At 41.4% G+C, this 21,599-nt stretch overlaps 1 protein-coding gene across 3 annotated transcripts in view; it reads left to right on the top strand.

Moving 5' to 3' along the window:
• Nucleotides 1-21,599, top strand: part of HIVEP2 (HIVEP zinc finger 2) — a 135,924-nt gene that overhangs the window by 60,555 nt on the left and 53,770 nt on the right. The gene's annotated exons all lie outside the window — the stretch shown is intronic.

The raw sequence follows: 21,599 nt of genomic DNA, 5'->3' as shown, positions 1-21,599 counted from the left end.
RGAACTATTTAAGAGCTGGGAATRGAGTCCAGAAATTTTCTGCCATGGCACATGCTCCARTCAACACTTACAAATAAGGTCTTTTGCCTTTCTCTGKRAGGAAGTGATGAGTTTTTGTATTCTGTTAGTATTTCAAGTGGCTCGTTTGATTTTTGATTTGTGACTAATGGAATAAGTAAGTGACTCTCACAGATATTTTGCTCTGCTGTCCCTTGCCTTTGCAGTGGCCTTAGACCAAAGTTTGGGAAGATAACAGTCTGTAATAGGGGAGTCAGTGGAAATCAAACGTGTCCACTGGATCCAGGCCAAACATAATCTGGGGCTCAGAAATGTTCAGTGTGTTTCATTGCTTTTTCATTTTTTAGCATTCCGTCATGGTCAGATGCACCAGCAGTCTTTTAATAAATCCCCTTCCATATTCAGACTTGCAGCTCMGGTTTGCAGGCCCAAGGGGGCTGGATTATTTGAATAAGTCTGAGAAGTGAAACTGAGCATTTGTAGGTGCAGCAATTASAGGCAGCCAATCTAGTGAATGTTGTAATTTTGATAACCTTCGTTATTAAAAGATGCTGCATGCAAAACCGTCAGCTCTGCTTGCTCTCTGCATGAGCAGCTCAGACTGGACCCTCAATGCTTCCTTGTGCCAAGGCTGGTTGCCCACTCCTGCTCGAGCAGCCCCATTCCTGGGGAGCTTGTCTCAAGCAGTGACCTGGAGAATCTGTTTCTTGGGCTCTTGGTTATCTGCACCACTCTCCCTTTTGGCATTGTGAGATAAACACTGTTGAGTGGGCTTCTGCCTCCTGCTTCATGCCATTGGGATCCTGGATTTGCTGTGGCAAAAAATAAATCAGGATTGGAATTTTCTTTAAACTGGTATTCGCCTTTGAAAGCCTTTTTTGGAATAAATTACTCTGACAGTAAGTACCAAAATAGGCATTGATAAAATATGAATTTATGCATGCCAGCATTTATCTCTTTTGTATCTATTCACAAATACGTACCAAAAATTGACTCTAGCTCCATATGGCTCCCAATCTCTTCCCTCCCCCGGCTGTCAGCTTCTCCTCACCTGGATGAATTAAAGGGAGCAGAGTGCTGGGCCATGAACTGAAGGTGGGTGTCGCAGAAAAGTTGCATTCAATATGCTTTTCTCTGACACATCACTGTGGCTCCTCAAGTGCTTCTCAGTTTGGATGGAAAGTGCATGAAAAAGGTGATGCAGTTTGGTGCCAATCGCAGTTTCACACTCTGAAAAAGGAATGAAAATACTCAGAGGGYGAGTTACTTATGTGCTGGGAGCAGTGGTTGTGTAAAAGCTACTATTCCTTTAGAAGATTCTCAGTACACATCATGACCATCAATTAAAGTAATTTTTTAATCTGAAATTTACACTTGACTGAAGCAGAGATGACAGGCCTGCTTGTAATCTGTTCAACAGCGCTATAAGGAAGTTGAGACACTTCCACTCCAAGACCTTCCATTTTCTGAGCATAAGCTCTATTTRTTGTTCTCAGTTCTAAAGTGTTTAAATTCTCGGTCTATGGTGATATTTGTAATACAGCATTTGATTGAAATGATGCAAATGCATCTCTGTAGTGTAAAATGATGTGAGATCTTTGGGAGGGAAACCACCCATTGGGAGGGAAACCACCCATTTCTGCTGCCCTAATGTGTCTGGAGGCAAAAAGCACAGGATCCCCGAGTCTGCAAGGTGGGTGGAGGGATGGCACAGCTCGCTGCCTCACTGCCCACACGGCGCTGCCGGAAAACCTGCACTGGTCACATCGGCACTTTGGTGTCAACCAACTCCTCAAAGCCTCCAAAATGGGAAACTTATGATCCAGTGTTAAGTGTCGTTGCCATTAAACAACAACCCCAAAATGACAGTGTTACCTCAGCTTCTGGTGCTCAGTGGGTGGGAGCCCAAGTGGACTTCTCCTGTTGCTGACATTTTTTGTAAGGGAGCTGAAATGATCAAAGGTGATTTGGAGATTTTTTCGAATTTGCTTTCTGGAACTTCCTTTAAAAACCAAACATGAGCCCACAGCTTTCTGTCCTGTTAGTACATGAATTTTGTTCTCAAATTCAGAGCCATTAGATCAATAACGGAATAAACAGATGAAGAAACAGCTAAGGAGGGACAGAAGACAAAAGTAGTTGAAAGAAAATTTAGATGGTGGAAGGTTCTGAAACAATTTGCCTCTTCTCTAAACTGRGACAAACCGTTGACAACTCTTAAGCAGTAAGATGTCTTACTTCAGAACATTTTAAATGTTGATTCAGTTTTATTTTACATAAAGGTATTTTTATGTCATGAAGGTATTCCAACTCATCTTGTATGTCTTCCTAAATTGTAATTCTCTGGGTAGCACAATACTGTCAAACTGTTAGTGTTGAAGTATCTTGTTATATCACAAGGCCTATTACTTTCATTAATCTTCATTTAAACCAGGGACAAAGTTTCTATATTTTATGCAGCTTTTTATTTCTATCAAATCATTATGTTTTTCATGTTGGGGTTTCTTGAGAGAAAAGTTTGGATGAGTTATAGTTTTAGATTTTTTTTCAATTTTTATTATTCAGTTTCACTTTTTAAAATGAGTAAAATGTGCCATATTTTATTGTCTAGAAACCCCACAGGTCCCTAGAATTACATATTTATGAATGCAGAGGATTTCAGCACAGATAGGGCAGACTTTTGATTTCTGTGAGAATGTTTACAGTTGAATGGTCTCAGAAAACTGCAGCTTTTTTAYGTGTGTGTTTTGCGAATATAGAACTTGCACACGCTCTGAGCTGTGAACCAAAAGCATCAGATTGAGCTAGCAGAGAGGAAGGAATTTGTCTGCTATACAGCAAAAGGAAGTATTTGCTGTATTATTGAAGCACATGGCCTTTTGCCATCTTTGATAAAGTATTTAAGAGTTGTGCACCCAAAGTCTGCTGCCCTCTTGACCCATCATTCATCACTGGCTGTAGATGAGGTAGATGAGATGCAGCTCCATAGGAGAGCCATTGTTTCAGCCCTGCACAGTTCCTCCRAGAGCGGAAGCTGCAGACAAAGCAGCTCCCTGTGATTCACCGTGCTGCTCAGCCTCCTGGTGGGTTTTCTTTCACCTATACCTTTTCTGGTCCTGCTCTGTGCTGGCCAAGGTAGACAGGCATGCACATGAGAAAGCTGTGGGCTCGATCCGCTTTTCATTCAGCTTCACTGGGTGTGAATGAGATGAGTGTCTGGGATTTTTTTTTTCTGTGTTACAAAGAAAAACCAGTTACAATTATCACAGCATTTGCCTTGGCAATGCATTTTAATTTTTTCCCCTTTTGATATTCAGCACTGTTGATAGATGATGCTTAAAATGTGGAATTGCCCATAATTTTACTAGCATGCTGTGAATTGCCCAGTCTTTTTTTTTTTTTTTTTTTTTTTTTTTTTTTTTTTTTCTTTTTTTTTTTTTTTTTTTTTTTTTTTTCTTCTCTGTAAGCAGTTCAGGTTGCAGAGATGCCAGCATCTCCAGTAAGTATGCTAAGAATGTAGAGTTATACTTTGTACTCCTAAATTAACAGACAGGAATAGTCACACCAAACCAGATTCAGCTCCCAGATGGGAAAGYGTCTCCTCTAGCCCAAATTTTAATGACTTTTTACATGAGAAGTTTTCACTGATRTAGCATACTGTGTGATTTCAAACAAATGCTGTCGTGTCTCTGTTGGTGACAGGTGACTTGTAGAAAATAGAGCTTTCTTTGTTTTCAATGACCACCCAGGGCTTGGAAATGTCTGGACATTTASGTAGGCTAACTAAGTAGCTAAATCTTCTTTTATTATCTTAAACTATTTAAATTTAAAAAGGTAATTTTTAGTTTAGCAAATGTACTTTTTCTGAGCACTGGTTTGAAGGATTTGATTCTTATTTAATTTGTTATATATGCAATCTTCTTAGCTTTTACATTCCTGTAAGCGACAGGGGAGTGAGTCTGAGGTGGCAAAACAATACCAGAAGAGTTAACTTGGATTGTTGTAGGATGTGGTGCTGATGGTGYGAAATTTTCTCAGACATTTCTGCCTCCTGACTAGGAAGGGTCTGTTCATGAGATGATGAAATCCATTGTCTTTGGCAGTTTGCCTGTGCCAGCTGGAATATCGTAGGAGATTTTGGGCCCCTGCAAATTCTAACAATGACTGTGTTATGATGAAGTGATGCAGAAGTTTTATGATTTGTTTAAGAGAACACAAAGGGTCTTCCACTTGTTGTGAATGCCTTTACTTGAGAGACACTGCAGTCCACGGCATGGCTTGTCCTTGGAGCTCCTTTACATTTCTGCCATGAAGCCAAGTGATCTGTGCAAATGCTGGAAGGAGAAGTTAAAAGAGGTGTACGTGGGCATTTGGATAGAAATATACCATTCTCTGTAGTTGTACCAGACACTTTAAATACCCTACCTCCCAGTCACTGCAGCTGCTCAGACACTGAGGAGATGCTTTGGATGTCATTACTTTGTGCTGTTCTCCAGCTCATGGTATTTCTAATTTTGAGTGCACTGTATTACCCTATTCCTGTTTATAAATCTTTTAAGTGTGCACATTAAAAAAGTAATTAAATTGTCATTATAATTTATAGTAGGCCTGAAGTCAATCACCTAATTAAATGGAAAAAGCAGAGAGGTAGTAGGTTCATAAGCATTTATTAAGTACTACAGTATTAATTATGCAGGACTTTTCAACCAAGCAAAAGAGGAAGGAATGGAAACACCAATCTAAAAAGGCTTTCCATTGCTGGCCTTCTCAATTTAATAATGTGAGACACCCCCCAACCCCCAGTTGGCAGGACAACACTAATGCTTTCTTTTTGTTAATTTTTAATGAAATTATGATGGGGTTTTTTTTAATGACAATCACTTGCATCATTTTCCTGTAATATTTTTGAAAGCATAATTCGTCCCCATGCAGGGGCCTATAAATACATGAGTAGAATTGGAAGATACATTTRGATTATGGTTTGGGGTGGATCGTGCAGGAGCAGACTCTTGGTTGTCACTCCTCAGCATCTCAGGCGGGGAGTGGAGCCTGTGTTGGTCCCACAAAAAGGGCTTGGGGGCCACTGMGGGTAGGGGCTGATCCCAAAAAAGGCAGGCTGTGAGTGGCACTAGGAAAGGGCAGGGATATGTAGGGACAGCATGGACGTGAGAAGGTTTGTGCTTTCTTTGCAACCGCTCTCTCACCTCCAGCTGCAAATTCGTGTCACTTGTCTGAAGTGSAGGGTATGAAATGCTGGCTCAGCCTCGGGACTGGGGTTGGGAGGAGGCTCTGCAAGGTGGCAGACTGGGCTGGAGGCTGAGAAAGGGAARTGCACTGTATCAGTGAGGTGGTGAAACAGGGCTGTCTCACTATGTTTGGTTTGTTCTTTGCTGCATTAGATGAACTGCCTGGAGCAGGCAGATGAACTCGRTGGAGCAGGAGCCCTGAAGTTAGGGTTTCTTCTCTTTTCCTAGTTCATTAAAAAAAATTAAAAATTCTGGTAATATACACACTGAAATAAACTTGCCTGTATTCCATGTTGTTACCAAGATTTTCATTTCAGCCTCAGTGACCTTTACTGTAGAATATTAGTCATTGAAACCTGTCTTTTAGATAGCAGGGGGGTCTGATCCATCAGCCCAGGTCCTGGGCCCTGGCTGCCCTGAAGCAGACCACAGGTTTAGGGGAGAGAGGGACTGAGCAGGCAGAGGAGGCTGCTGGCAGCATTGCACCTTGATCTCCTACTGATCCATCAGCAATGAACAAACTCTGGCKGGTTCTTGGGAGTACAAATGCAGGCAAACATCTGCTGCAAGCCAGGACAAACCCCAGTAAGGGTTTTGGCAGMATACACAGTATACTTTGTAACTCAGTTGGATATTGATGACAAGGGATACAGTGGAATYCTTGGAAAGGAACACCTATGCTTTTTTACTACAAGAGCTCACAGTGACAGGAGCTGGTTCGCTAGTGATGGGGCCTTTGAAAAACCTGTAGATCAGAGATCTTTAAAAGAAAAGATGACCAAAAAACCTGCTAATGTATAGATGGACAGGAAGGAGTTAGGAGTTACCTACTTACCCTATCATTATCAAACTGATTTGACACATTTGTAACCTAACTGCGCAAGTATCAGTTTGTCTTACAGCATATTAAACAGGAAGTCACTGGCAAAATGKAATGACAACATAAGAGCAACATCTGAAAGTTGGACCTCGCTTATCTAAAAACTGAAGAACCTGTTCAATAGCTCTTTTTCTGAAATAAAATGAGATTGTGTGATTGGCATACAAATCCCTGCTGAAGGCCATTTCTTTTTACAGTCTTTAATAGGCTGCACTGAATTGACAGCAAAAATGACAAAAAAAAAAAAAAAAGCTAGACTGAACGATCAAGAAAATTGACTGTGTATAGGTATTATATGTTTTATACAAAAAGCGTTGAGTGTGTTTGGCCATAAACACTGCAGGATTGTGTACCATCTTCTTTAGAACAAGGATAAAGAGGATTTTACACTAAGGCCAGATCCAGCAGGCGAGAGTGCAGCATCTGTTTTCCTTGTTCCACACACCTCCTGAGATACAGGCCTGCATGCCCTGCTGGAGGGAGACCTGTGGTTACTGCTCTTACCTGTTTATTGCTGTAATTAACATTTTGAACAGATATAACTGGGATTCCCTTTGCAACAAAGACCATGTTTTACCTTATATGGAGAAAATGGAATTATTGACAGCTCTTCGTCTCAGAACTCATAATAACCTTATAATGAGCATAGTCATTATGCTTCAGGTTAGCACTGCAGCAGTGTTACATAAGGAATGTAACTTGACAGTTGTCTGGGAAAAAGATTATATATATTATGAATATAAAATACATATATATATATGTGTGTATATATTTGCTCAAAGGTAGTGGCCTAGCCAAGGTCTCAGATGACATAATACAAGCTGGGTTATATAATTCATTTTATGGTCAATAAGCCTGTCTTCTGAGCTGCATGTTGGAAAATGTAATGCTTGTCTGTTTGTATCAGACTTTACAGCTCTCCCTTTAATATGGAAATTGCTCGTGCCATGCTATTGTAATCTGTGTTTTCAGCTCCTCGTGCTGGCATAAGGCAAAGCAGTCCCAGCAGTGGCGTCCTCTCTTTGTTGAAACAGTGAAAAGCTAAGAAACTGAAACCTTCCTGTATTGATTCCGAAGTTGGATGAGTCTTACATCGCAGCTCTTTGAGTAACAGTGGAGCAGAGTGGTTGGGATATGCTCTSCCGATCTTTGTGTCAAAACAGAGGAAAATAAGTCTCCCCTTCTTGTGTCTTTACCACTTTCTTTAGTCATGTGCTTTTAATGGGAAAATGGACTTGCTTTATGTTACAGGCAAATGATTTTATGTCCCAGGTATCATTATGATACGATKATACAACAAATGATTATTGCTTTAAATCTACAGTTGGGGAAATTGCCTGTTGTCAGGTATCAAAACCAGCACAGGTGTTCTKTCACAGGTGGAGAACCTGACCACCCCAGTCCATCTCTAGGGGTCGCTCAGACGTCCCTCAGTGGGATCTGCATTAGGCATGGGCAGAGCTAGGACAGGTGGATGTGTGGTGGCACATGCCTTGCAYGCACAGTGTGACTCCAGACAGCTCAGCCAAAGATTCTGTAAGCACGAGGAGGCCACCAGCTTCTGCTGGAAGTGTCCCCAGTGCTCCTGGACTCCTCTGTGTTGGGAGCAYGGTGTGTCACATATATCAGGTGAAGGGCATTACTTAGAAATCAAAGTATATGGGCCATGCTTGCAGACCAGGCGTATCAGGAGTAGCTTTTAAGTTCCTGTTACTGGAATTTAGTGAGGCCTCAACAGCCTCCATATGCTCTGTGAAAATGTTCAGGTAATCTTGGTGCTGATGTGGCTTCAGTCTGAGCAATCCCAAATGGAGGTGGAATAAATTTATGCAGGGAGATAACCCTCCTTGTTCATGTTTGGGTGGAAGTTCTCTGGAATTACAGGGCACATCCTGAAGAAGAGTGGTATTAAATTCCAGCTAGCTCTTTAACGTGATTATTGATCTTGGATGTGGGATTTTCTTGAGGTATCTCTTGTGAGAACAATATTAAATTTGAAAGAACAAATGCCACCATAAAGCAGGGAGACGTGCAATGACATATTTGTAACTTCAAGCCTCATAAATTAAATTCCTAACTAGACTTGGTGCAAATATTTAAGATCCTCTTCAGCCCACAAAATCAAAGAGCCAAAGGGCAGCCTCAATTCAGAGAACTCTTCAGGAAGATGGAAAAGCCCAAGTCAAGATGAAAGTGTATTTGAGAGAAGAAAGCTAGGTACATTGAGTCTGGAGACAGCCTAAGTGAGAGCTTTAGGTGCCCGCATATATCTGCAAGGGCTGGAATGAAAAGGGCAAGATATTTTCATATGTTGCTGAAGAGAAAAGTGGGGRCAAATACTGTGGTTAAACTGCAGCAGGGAGTGCTTTGCTAAACTGTTCAATATTGGAAAGGGGTTACTACTGTGCAGCATTTAGGTCAGTGGAGCAAACTGCCATGGGAGGGTGTGGAGTCGKTCATGGCTAGACTAGATAAGCGACTATGATAAATGACCTAGGATGACCCATTTAGAGGTGGCTTCATCCCAAATRTTTCTGTGATTTTTGTTCTCTTCAGATTCAACTCTTCTCAGATTGACTGGTTCTTCCAGTTGGTATGTGAATTGTTACAGCCCTATTGACAAAAAAAATCCCTCTGCACTAAGAACAGCATGTAAGCTAGAAATATGATGAATATTGCTTTGCACTTGTTGCAGATATAAAGTGTCAAATAATTATTACACAAATTCAATGTTGTGCTTGTGTTTATGGATGATCTTTCAAAATTGATATGAAAAATATCTTTTAAATATTTAGGCTATGCTTAAATATTTTGTTTTATTCCTTAGAATGATTCTTTTTTCTTTTCCCAGAAATGTCTTCATATTTGAAAGATAGGAAATGTATAAAATTTTAGAGAATAATGTTACACAGGAGGACTTCATTGCTCACTGCCAGGACTAGTTGTAATGAAATGGCATGAAAAACATTGGAACATAGGTGCCAAAATCTTCATCTGCAATTCAAGTTAAGTATTTCTTTGACTTGTCAGAATGAAAGAAATGGAGTGGCCCCAGCAAGTTATTTCTCACTCCATTTGCTTATCCTCTTTTAATCACATTTGAAACTACTGTAGGATTGGTGTGCTAGTGAGCAATCTTTAAGGAAGCGGTGAGAAGTGGTTTACCCATCCTAAGGTCATGCGAGGTTCATCGGGCTCTGCCTGGAGCCTCTTCCAGGGCTCTYGTAATTCTGCTTGTTTCCCATGAAGTATACCTGACAGAAAAAAAAATAGCTACATTTCTTTGAGTGCTTGCTCTTTTATCATGTAAGCAGTTTCTGGTGGTCACAAAGGTTCCAGAACAGTGCAGTAACAGTTTGGAACATAACTGACTGAATTTTAATATATCTGTTGTAACTTCCTGAATAATAATCGGTGGTATTAATCTTTGGAAACACTCAAYTGGGAATTCAGATAATTCTTTGGAGATGTAGAATTCAGTAAGGATCTGTTTTGTCCTTTTTTTCTCACCTTATCACTTTTCTYAACCATTCATTGTGTCTGAGTTTCTGAGTGATCACTGTGGTTTGTTTTATTCTTCATGAGAAGCCTTTAGCTTGATTTCTTATGTTCCTTAGTAGTGGCATTATGTCTTCCTGGAAGAAACATTTTTTTGGACCTAATATGTTGACTCTGTTGTCCTGTGCACTTTTCCAGTCTCCTTTCCTAGGGCAGATTTGCCTTRGTTGGAGCTTCTACAGTCAGTGTGGTCTCTCAGCATTTTTCTGGTTTTATTAATTTTTGAGCAGTGGCCCTAGCACAGAGCCAAACCCTGAGGGTTTAAGGAGACAAGTTTTGGTGAAATTGCCTCCACCTTACTCTCCTTAGCCTTTTGCCTGCAGCTACACCAAAGGTCAGCTGAACGCAGCAGGGAAAGCAAAGGCAGCTTAAAGTCTTCATTTTCCATTTGTCTCGTTCCTGGGGCAACCAGGCCTTGAAGATACCATATGTTAATATGAAACACCCTCAAAAACCAGGTTTTGCTAATCCCTGCCAATCTCTTTAAAGTCAGCCAGTCTCTTTCTGCCATTTAGTGTCATGGTTTATAGTGTTAGGTTTGAGCTGGCACCTGGCTTTTGGACACAGACATCAAATTTAGTGGAGACTCTGCTCACCTGCATTGTCATTTGTGTTTCAAAGGTCAGTAATTTTTTTTTTTCTTTAAAATATATTGCTTTTTAATGAGTTTCCTGGGCATAGTGAAAAAGGGTAATTTAGAGAKGGATTGGTTTAGTACACTATTTGGACTATTTATTTTATTATGACTTTCTTGTGTTGACCATCACAAAAAGAGATTCAGGGGGATACTTTGACTACAATAACATTCACGAATTCTGAAAATTCAGGCTAAAAGCTGTGTGTCTGCTCTGAGGTGATTAGTCTTCTGTCAAKTACCACATCATAGATAATTTTTACTTGGGGCTTTAAGTTCAGTAGCATGTCTGGTATGCGATACAGCAAATTGAGCTTGCTGTCTTGCCTTTTCTTTAACTCATCATCTATGCTTCWGATCTCAGATAGTGGACAGTTGCAGGGGACTGCAAAGGTTAAAGATGACCCTCTGTCCATGGATCATCATTGCATAAGCTGGAAATTGCTGTCTGCCCACCCTACTTATCGGAAGTGCTCTGTTTCTTACTCCAGGCAAAGCCATCTGGGTTGGCTTTGGTTGAAGGTCAGTGGAGGGCTTACACTGAATGAGGTGGGAAATGTGAGCTTTCAGCCAGCATTTGGAACAAATGGGGACAGAAGGACCTTCAGCTTCCATAGCTAGGGGAAGACATAGCTACTGTCTTCCTCATAGCTACTGTCATAGCTCTTATCCAAAAAAGAGTATTCCTTTAAATAAGATGTGCTGGGGTAGCTCGGATAGCTGCAAGGTTTTGTATCATGTTTTCCTACATGATGCTGAGGAGAAATTCTTAAAACTCCTGTGGGAAAGTGTACCAGAACCTGTCTTGTACCTGTCCTTGCAGGAGCTTTCCACTGGCCTCCAAAACCTAGCCTTTTATCTGAGATTATTCTCCAGGCTGTTGATTACATTTCTCAGAGCTKCAGTGTTCTCAGTGATGATTGCGTCAGGACTATCAGTTGTTATTTCCAGGTCCTCAATTTTCTTTTCAACCTCCTGCTGTTTTAATCCCAAACCTTCAAGCTTCCTGTCTATGGAAACCATAGTAGCCTGGAGTAAGTCCAGCCTTCCAGAAATAGGTACTGTATGTTTTGTAAGAAAATTAGGTRATACTGGGTGGCCAATGACCACAGCTGTAGACACTGTGAAGCCAAAGGCAGGTAAKCAGGCAAACCCTCCTAACTGGCTGAAAACCATGTATGAATATGCTGCYAGATCCTTTGCTGATCCTAATTTTTTCAAAGGCATGTTGAAGTCACAGCCCATTCACTTATGAAAATCGCAGACAATGGTCTTAAAATCTTAAATCACTTGAATGATTGTGACCTGTAGGTCATGCCACATAGCACACCTGGAAAATATATTTTCACACAGCTGCTGAAAGCTTTCTATTAAAATTATTTTAAAAATACATCTTAAATCAGTTGTGATTTTCATCATCTTGGTGAATTTGGTTGTTTCCCCAAACTGCCCACATAGTACCAGGCACTTGGTTTGGCATAATTTTCTGCCATGTCACTGAATGTCGTGGTTCTCCCTTCTCCATCCTGGGAGAAGGCTGTGCCACTGTCTGCTTCCCCCTTCCCATGGCTCTGGGCAAGGGTGATGAACCCAAGCTGAGCCTCGCTGACATGAGCAGGGCCAGGTGAACAAGAGTCCTACAGAACAGGGGTGGAGGAGGAGCTGGGTGCAGTCACAGGAGTGCTGGAAATGTCTTTTGCTTGTGGAAATACCATAACCTTTCTGATAAAGGCAGAAGCGATGAGACATTTTATCTCTGCATTTCTGCAAAAGCACATGAGAAGGTAATATTCTCAACGGGGGTAGAAGCGAGTACTGAGGGCTTTACAAAGTACTTCTTAACTTCAGTCAAAGGAAGAACAAACCTATTTTACAGATTTTTGCTGTCTCTGGCCAAAGGTGATCCTTGACTTGATCTCTGACTAACACACACAAAAGCTCTCACTGTGGATACATTTAGAACAAACCTTTACTTTTACTGAAATACTTTCAGTGTGTTGGATGAGGGAAGAGGGACCTGAGCAAAGAGCTGTGCCAGCAAATAACATAATTTTGCTGGTACGAATGAAGTCTGTGCTGGGAACACTGTCAGCACAGTGTGCTAGGACAGCTGCACCAGCAGAGCTATCCTATTCTGGATACAGCCTTGTCTTCTGTTCCAGTTTGTCATGCATGATTTATCTTTCTGYCACCTCTTCAGAACCCTAGGCACCTCTCGGCATAAAAAGAAATTAAAGTACAATACAGATGAGTCTGTTCTGTATTGGAGTCTTGACCTTTAATATATCAGGTTTTCATATTGCAGCTTTTCCAGCAAATAGGCTGTTCTACAAGAACAGAGGTGCTTTAGTAATCTGCAGAGGGCCTACCTTAGCCATGCTTCAGTTTTATTTGCTTCCACCTAGRAACTCTCAAGCTGCCTGAAATGCCTTTGAGAGGACATAAGGTTTTCAAATTGCCTGGGTGATCATAACCATGAACTCCAGCAGTCCAACGAGGCAAAAAAATTATCATTAAAAATCAGAGAAAACAGCCTGGCAACCTGAGAGTTAGAAGGATTGCTTAATGTTTTGTCTTGTCTTACCAGTTTAATTTTTATCAACCTTAGAGGTTTATTTTTTTCCCCTTGATGCTCTCATTACATTTTCCTTCGCTTATTAAAGAAAGCGGATCCACCTTACTCCATGTCTGCATCCCTCCTGAACAGACAAGTGCATTGCTCCAGGAGCAGCTTTGCAGTCAGGCTCCTTCGATCAATAAACCATCTTAGTTAGTTGTTTGCTATGCCAGATCTGAATTTTAAAGATTCACAGTAATAGTTAAAAGACATGATGTAAATTTTAAGAGGCATCTGAAGAATTGCTCCACATTTCCGTCACAAAGCTTTGCCTGTGTTACCGTTTGACCAGATCACTGTTTCATTGGGTTTCAGGCTCATGTTTTTCTCTGCAGCTATTCAGGGTGTTGGTGTTGGTGTTCGTTTTTATCCCCCAGAGACAGACAACYATGTCTTGGAGAAACAAAACAACTGTGTCAACAGATGGGAGAGAAAATACTGTGTCTGAAATAGTGCTAGGAATAAACCATGTTAAAAATAGGTAGTCTTGCCACAACTGTTTCTTTGGCCAATGTGGAAATCCTTCTTTCCCATATTTGCACATTATCAAAGCTATACTTTTAAAAATCCTGCTAGAAAAGCTGCCGAATAAACCTACAAAAACATTACTACAACAATAACTATCCTTTCCCCGCCTAATTGTAACAGTTGTGCTAGTAAAGGAGAAAGACTAAGGAAGCTGCGCTGCCTTGGGAGAGCTCTGAACAGCACCAGGGATTGACCTCTGGCCAGCAGCAGCTAAAACACRGCTCTTGCTCTTGTGGCTATAGATTTTAATGATGTGACCTTCCTCTCCCCTCCCAACAATCCTAGGACAACACCAGAGAGCTGTTAGAATTTTGCCATTTCTTAGAAGTGTTTCTGCTTTCCTAAGTATGGAGAAAAGTAATTTTCCTGYCCCACAAAATATCTGGGGAAAACCCACAGCAGTCCAGCTAACAAGCTGGGTTTTTTTAATAAGGAAACTCTTTTCCTCTCCAAAACTGGAAAGCAAACTGAACTACTCTTAAAAGTGACTGTTACYAGCAGAATTACAGCTGCAGTTTAGATATTGCATTTCTGCTTTCCTTCTGTYGTCTCACTCATTTTTGCTGTTTGTCTCCTTGCTTTCAATTGTCTCTTCTGTGTCTCAATTTATCAAGTTTTTGTGGCTGACCAGCCAGTTCAGCATTATCTCTATCCTAATGGCTGTAAAGAGAGCAGGGAAGTCCTTCACTAAATGAGGGGTTTTTTGTCCGCAATGGCTCTGTCCTTTGTTTGGTCCATTTTTGTTTGTGCACTGTGCTCCACGTTGTGTCATCTGGGAAGAGCAGAGATGTTTGAATAATGTGCATTTTTCTGGAGTTGTTTAATTTCTGAAAACATTTATACTCTACAGTTGGCAGCACCTTTGGGGCAGGGACAGATTGCAATCTCAAACAAAGAACAAGTCTGTGCGCTGACAGCAGCTGGAGGAGCTGAAGAACAGGTAAAGCCTGGCCCTCAGTGCTCCCTTCTCCACATTCCCCACAGCTTTATCTGTGGGGACTGGCTTAGGAGCTTGGCAGAAAGCAGCCTCGGGCAGCAGAGCATAATTTAGGGCAGCCCCATGGTGTTTGTAATTGATTCTGGTATCTGCAGAGGTAGATAAGGCTCCTTCATCTGGGGAGAAGGGCAGAGGCAGGCAAATGGTGCAGCCTGCTGCTGGGCATAAATTCCCCATGACTGGTTCCAGCCCTGCTCTTTGCAACAGGCTTTTCCTTTCCCACTTGTCTGCAGTTGAGGAATGCTCCTGGGAATCTGTGCTTGGCTGGAAGTCATCTCTGGTAGATTAATGTTGCTAAGACTAAAGGAAATTTAAAGGAAAGGAATAGGTTTCATTCAGATGATGTAGAGGCTGCCCTGTTACTTCAGTCCTTCAAGGGAAGAGCCACACYCCTTATCAAAGTAGTGTGTTTATTGTCCCCACTCTTTCCTCATTGCTGCATGAGAAAAATGTAAATGAAGAGTTGAAATGCCCATTATTTTTCACTCTTCTTCCAGTAGATAAGAAAAGCTCCTAATTCACTCTTTTAAAAGGCTCAGTGAGGCTCATCRGGAATTCTGGATGTACAGAATTGCCTATGGCACCCTCTTCATTTTTTTTGTGTTAACTCCTGCCTCTTTGGTCCCTGCAGTCCATGGGTGGTATGTAAATATATCTGTGTCCACTCCAAGGATATGTCCCATGGCTTTTTTTAAACTTGTTTTTGCTTAACCGACCCATGGATGAGTTAAAAAGACTAATACTTTACATGCATGAGTGACGATTTGATTAACAGCTGAATTCTACCTTTCAGCCTGATGAGCTCCAAAGGAAATCAAGGGAAGTTTTGTGCAACATCCCCACTCTGTGAAAAACCCAAATTCAAAGAGATGCACACTACTTACTCACTTTTGACTTGAGCACATGCTTTGCTTTGCTGAATTGACTTTTTCTGATTAGAGGTGGAATTAAGCATATGCTTTAATGACTTGCTTAGCTGTGAATAAGATTGCATAATTTGTCTGCCMGAGCTTTCCTCGTAAATCAATGAGAGCAGGCTCAGGCCGCAGCACAGAGAGGTGATGCAGTTGTAATGGGCAGGATAAGCCAATTAAGACTTATGCCCATTGTGTTGTAAAATGAGCTTTTGCTGTTTCATTACTGGCAGTTTCAAATTATGGTGGTGAATTGTGGCCAAGTGGATATGRTTTCATGGGGCAAGTATGGCAAATATTTTTGCTTCAGCTATAGGAATATAGCTAAGAGCTCTTGTGAAGCTGTGTTCAAACTAACTGCTGTTGCACTGATTAATTTTTCAGACTGTTTCATTGTGTGTTGGACACAGTCATTAGAAAACATTCACTGGCAGCATTTAATAGCATATATTTCGAATGTGAAATAAAGAAGCTGGACATTGGTGATGCACCATACTCTGTTAGTAGTTTGTTTAACTCCACTCCTCCACATGTACAAGAATATAAAATAAAGTTATTAAAAATTGATTTTTAAAAAAATCTTCACATTTRTGATTATGTAGGGTTTTTTCCTTTAAAACACCACCTATTTTTCTGAGAGTCAGTGGTGATTGCAGAATGCGAAAAAATACAAACAAAACTAAGGAGAAGTTCAAGTTAGCTGTGGAGCCAAAAGTGTGATTCAGTAGCTGAAAATATCTCTGCGCTTCATGCATCAAACTCAAACACTGCGCTTTGGCAACGCCCCCTGGATTAGAAGCGGAGTTTGAGGTCATTCCTCCTCCAGCCTGCCATGTATGGATAGGGCCCACGCTCATGACAAATTACTGACTTGCTGAGCACACACCAAGAGCAGAGCCACATCARTGCACAGGGACCTTGCCTCACTGAGCAGGACCAGACACTTCACTGCTGCCKTTCTCTGGTACACCTGGACCAGTGTGGAGGGGCTGGGAGGGAGGACACTTCAGACAGGCCCTTTGTGGATGTGGCAATAACAAGGSTCAGTAAGGCAGAGAACCTGTTTCCTTGTTGAGAGGTCACATGATGTCCAGCAGAAGTGCTGTAAGTGTGTGCTCAGAGGTGGTTTGGTGGCCCGTTCAGGTTTTCAGCCAAATGATCAGCTGCCAGTGATGGTGTTACACTGGGACTGCCAACCTGAAACAGCAGTTGTGTAATCCTGCGCTGTGCAAGCTCTCTCTACAACCAGGACCACACTGTCTGAGACTGATTTCAGCTTATCTGGTCTAAATTCMGAGTGCCTTGAGTGGAGACTAAACTTTTAATTAACACCAGACTCACTAGGCTCTTGGTTTTGTTTTATAGAGAACCTTGGCTTAGATTTTGCAGGTAACAACAACCAAAACRCTGCAAACAGACCCTAAATCCTTAGATTATTTTCCCCRCTGGCAAATTTCTATTGCTCACAGGCATCACACTWYCCTCCTGATGTCCTGCATGGCTGACCATGGCTGCTTCTCAGGGACAAGTTAGCTTTCATCTGCTGCTGAGATTGTCCAGCACTATGGCCATTGCTCTGCCATGGGTTCCATCTTGGAATAGTCTTTCCATGGAGATGGAGATAGTTTTGACAGCTCTGGTGATTGCCATGGTCTGGTGGCATACCTGCCGCATTGCAGCCTGCCTGCTTCGTGGCCTCAATTTCTTCATTGTGCACTTGGCTACATTGGTTTTCCCTGGTGCATGGGTGTCATAGCAGGGTGGTCGTTCAAAGACAGAATRGAAGCCAAGGCCACTCGGAGTGGGAGGTTCCTCGTGATGATTTTGCCAAAGTCTGTTTGGATCTGGTAGAGCATGAGCTTCACCTAGAATCCTATCTTGGGCTTGGCTGAGATGTGATGTTTTCRTTTTCCCTGCCCACTCTCGGAGGATCGCCAGATGTACTCCCATCTTCCTGCCAGCTGCCTGCACAATCAGCCCTCTTGGCAGCAGCAGGCTGAGCAAACGGCTTGAGCAATGTGTGTTTGAGGACACCGTGTCAGTTGTCAGCTTGACCAGTGTCTAAAAGCATCAAGCCTGGTTAGTGAGGGAGCTGGTCTCAGCTGGCAGCGCCTGAACTGTTATTTGCAGTGAGGTTATGGACCTATACTTAGGGGGATGTGCTCTTGCTAATTTAGCTCCTGGCTGAAGTGGAAAGAAGTAACCCAAAATCATAGTTCTAGTGGCAGCAGCAAAATAAGCTCCTGTGCAGATTGGGCATTGAAGATCGAGGAGATAACGTAGGGAGGCTCCCAAGAAGAAATCACGTGCTCGGTTTAAATTACGTGAAACACCTATGTGTAAAGTAACAAAGTTCATAGGAGACGTTCCTTTTAGTTAAATTCTGTTTGGATTGCAGAGCCTGAGATACAATAAAACCAGCTCCACTAACACACATGCATTAGTAAATATGTCTATTTTTATTTATGTAATATGTATACATATGCACAAATGGATATATACATATATATATATGTATATAAACACGTATGTATGTGCATAAATTTATGCATGTACAAATTTGAACAACTGAAATTTTACAAAGATTCCTTGCTGCTCTTTGCATTGAGATCTGCAGCTTGGTGCTAGTAGGATACCAAAATGAAGAAAAGCTGTCTATAAACCAAATTTAAATGGGCTATYGCACTCCTATTAAGAAAATTGTGGAAAACACAAAAAGCATATATACTGCAAAATAAAGCCGGCTTCAAATCTCTTGCTGTTTTAATAATGAAGACAAAAATGTTTGCAGCATAGAAACATTTGATTCAAAAAATAAATTATATACCTTTAACTTTGGAAATAGGTCAAGATTTGTTCCACTAATTTCATCAAACTGGTTGTAGGTAAACATATTTCTGCAGTATTCAGAGCTACCAGAATGACCTGGAACTAAGAGGGCAAAGGTAGAGTTGCTGTAAATATTTTAATTAATCTATTCAAAGATTATTTTGTGAACACATTAACAACACCAGTAAAGCAATGGGAATAATTTTCTTTCACTTTTTCCAAATTCAATTGCATAGGGTATGATTGCATTTGATCAGGGCATGAACATAATTTTACAGATGATTGTCTTCTGGCATTGATCATATGAAGTCAATTTAAAGTATGACATTGCTTTTACCTTCCTCATGTCTGAAGRCTCTTTTGCTCCTAGTCTTGGCTGCTGTAGCTATCGAATTGTGTGAATAATAAATTGTGTTTTGTTTAGAGAGTGATAACTGTAAAATATTGCCCATTTGGAGAAAAAGTGCTGCAATTGAGATTGATGCCTGGAGCTTAATGCATCATAGCTGCAATCGAGCAAATTTTAGACTTCTTATTTCTCCCATTACCAACCGTAATTCACAGAGTTCTATGGACCATTTGTGTTTGAAAAGGAGAAAAGGAGCAAAAAGAGCATTAGAAAATCCACACAGACTGGCTTCACACTCTCTACATATTACAGTACAGAGGCTTTTATGGTCAATTGATTGCATAAAGTGAGAAAACATTTATAAAGAGAGAACTCATCCAAGATGGTTTGGAGTGGGAGATTTGCATGTAGCGCCACTGTTTTGAGTTACCAGTCATGAATTCAAGTTGTTTGGTGATGCACAGCAGAAATGTGCACATTTTTCTACCCATATTGGCTGCCCCTTGTTTAGTACAAATTATTCTATCTAATCCTGGAACCTGGCTGCAATTTAATGGTACCTGGCTTTCTTACTGACCTGGTCAAACTGAGGCTTTAGGCAAATTCCCAGACCATGCTAAGTTGCAGTTTGTGCTGGAATGCTGTCTGCTGCAAGCCAGTGAGRGAGTAACACAGGCATGGCTCTGTTTGCCCTTTGTACTCTTGAAGCAATTTCACCTGCTTACCGTACTATTTTAGAATCTTAGAATAATTAGGAGTAAAATATTGCTTCCCTAAAATTTTAGTTTCTGAAATATCCGTGAGATTTCTGACTTTTTTTTACTTTGGAAGGTGTRCAGGAATCTCCCTGTCAACCCCCTACCTTCAACTGACCTTACAGCGTCAGTGTAACAAATATATAGCAAGTAATATAAAACAAAGTCCTTGTTGTTGATCCATGAAATGAAWTAATCCTTGTGGTCAGATGATGCTGATGTGTCTGTTACATTTTTGTTTCACCASTGAAGGTGTAGTTTTACAGCCAGAAAATTATTACAGAGGTTGCTGAGGCTGCTAGCAGTCTTTCAAAAGCAGATGGTGTAAGAGTCATTATCAGAGCACTTCTGCCTGTTTTTCCAGGTCCCAGGTTTCCAGGTGTAAAAGGCTATTCCCATAGCAYCTGAGATGCAAAGTTCAAATTGAAAAAGATTTTTCCAAGCAGTGAGACATGCTGTGTTTTCCATACTCTTGTTGCCSTTCTGATGAGCTTGTCTATTCATGGTCCAAGTGGCTGGCAAGCAGCTGCAGCGCATGAGGAGAGTCATGACCAGCTATGACCAAAGAGAATCARTGTGACCATCACAGAATCATTTAGGCTGGAAGTCCAGCTCTTAACCCAGCACTGCCAAATCCACAGCTAAGCCATGTCCCCAAGTGCCACATCTACAAGTCATTTAAATACCTCCAGGGATGGTGACTCAACCACTGCCCTGGGCAAGCCGATCCAATGCTTGACAACTTTTGCCATAAAGAAGTTTTTCGTAGTATCCAATCTAAACCTCCTCTGATGGAACTTGAGGTCATTTCCCTTTGTCCAATCATTTGTTAGTTGGAAGAAGAGACCTAGCAATTCTAGAAATACCAGAAATACTAGAAAATGCTCACCAGTCGTGGTTGCAATGCTGTCTCTCTGGTGGGCAGGCATTGGAGGCACAGTYGTTTATTTCTGCTGCAGAGGGACAAAGGATCACTCGTATTTTTACTAATGCAGTGATTAAAACAATTTTAAAGTTCCTGGTTTTGCTGTCAAAACAGTAACTCTGGGAGCTTTAGTTAGGCAGAAAAACTCTGTTTGGTGACACATGTATTATCTAGGCTTGTTAGAGACTCTACAGGTTGGCTGTTCCTTCAGACCATGTCCTGTTTGCTAGAGCCAGTGCTGCTGTGAGATGGTAGGACATCTACTACTGCCAGGACACAATCTTACTGGTCATCAACCAGATCTTGCTTTGGGTAATATTTTGCCTCCTTGAAAGTAATGATTAAGCTTCTTAAAGACTCCGAAACTGATCCAGCCTGCATGAATGAATCAGAGGCTAGAGTATTCTTTGAGGAACAATGTTGAAGACATTGAGGTTACCACAGCAAGAGGGAAGACATTGGCTCCCATCAGTTAGGAGCTAAAATAAATTAGGGGAAAATAGAACATGGTGTTCCTCATGGATTTCAATTTTAACACCCTCTATGAAGCTGGAGCAGCAGTAGTGTGATTTTGTTCCATAAATGACATCTTTCACTTATGGCTTTATTCTCTTTTCATGAAAGKCCCCTCTGCTTCTGCCAGGGTGCTATAGACAGGATTGAGTGTAAATGAGAATAAAGACCCTTGTCTTTAGGTTGCAGATTGCATGAACAAGTTCATGATGCATGTTAATTAAAAATAACCATGTGCCRGTGTAGCCAGCATCACTAAAACCAGTTAGGTCTGTGGAAGCACTGTGAAAACTGCTTTAGAGCTGGAAGGCATCCATGCCCCACCAGGGAGAGGATGCTACAATTCAGAGCACTCCTAGGTCCTACTGAAGGATGGGAGAGTAAGGACTCATGACTTCTTTGTTGCTTTGCTTTGCTATTTTGGCTGGGACATTTTTCAGGTCAGCTGTAAAAGCAGTGATTGAAATACTGACCCTGCTAAAAACAGAGTTTTGCCCTTGAGTAGAGCCGTGCCAAGGTTTCACCAGCAGATTAAAACTGTATTGGGCCCTGTCTGTTCAAAGGTTCAAAAGTGGCTCCTGGCTTCACACCCAGATAATTTCCTAGAAAGCTGTAGATTGGTGTGGTAAAGCACCAGGGGCTGCAGCCATAGCGTGTGTTATTGCCTATATTCAGATGCCCATATAGACTGCTGTTGACATTGTTGGTCAGTAACACATTATCACGTGCTGTTTGTTTTTCTAGCTAGTAGCAAACACTGCAGGGACAAAAAGCGTAAGCATGTCCATTTTCCTGCTCGCCGGTTCTGGGCCTGCTTGGCCTTTCAGCTTTTGGCA

This window comes from Malurus melanocephalus, unplaced genomic scaffold (assembly GCF_030028575.1).
Source record: "Malurus melanocephalus ecotype Western Australia unplaced genomic scaffold, MMel_1.1 scaffold_43, whole genome shotgun sequence".
Lineage (NCBI taxonomy): Eukaryota > Metazoa > Chordata > Aves > Passeriformes > Maluridae > Malurus > Malurus melanocephalus.
The sequence above is the reverse complement of the archived record's forward strand: the minus strand, read 5'-3'. Positions and strand labels throughout refer to the sequence as shown.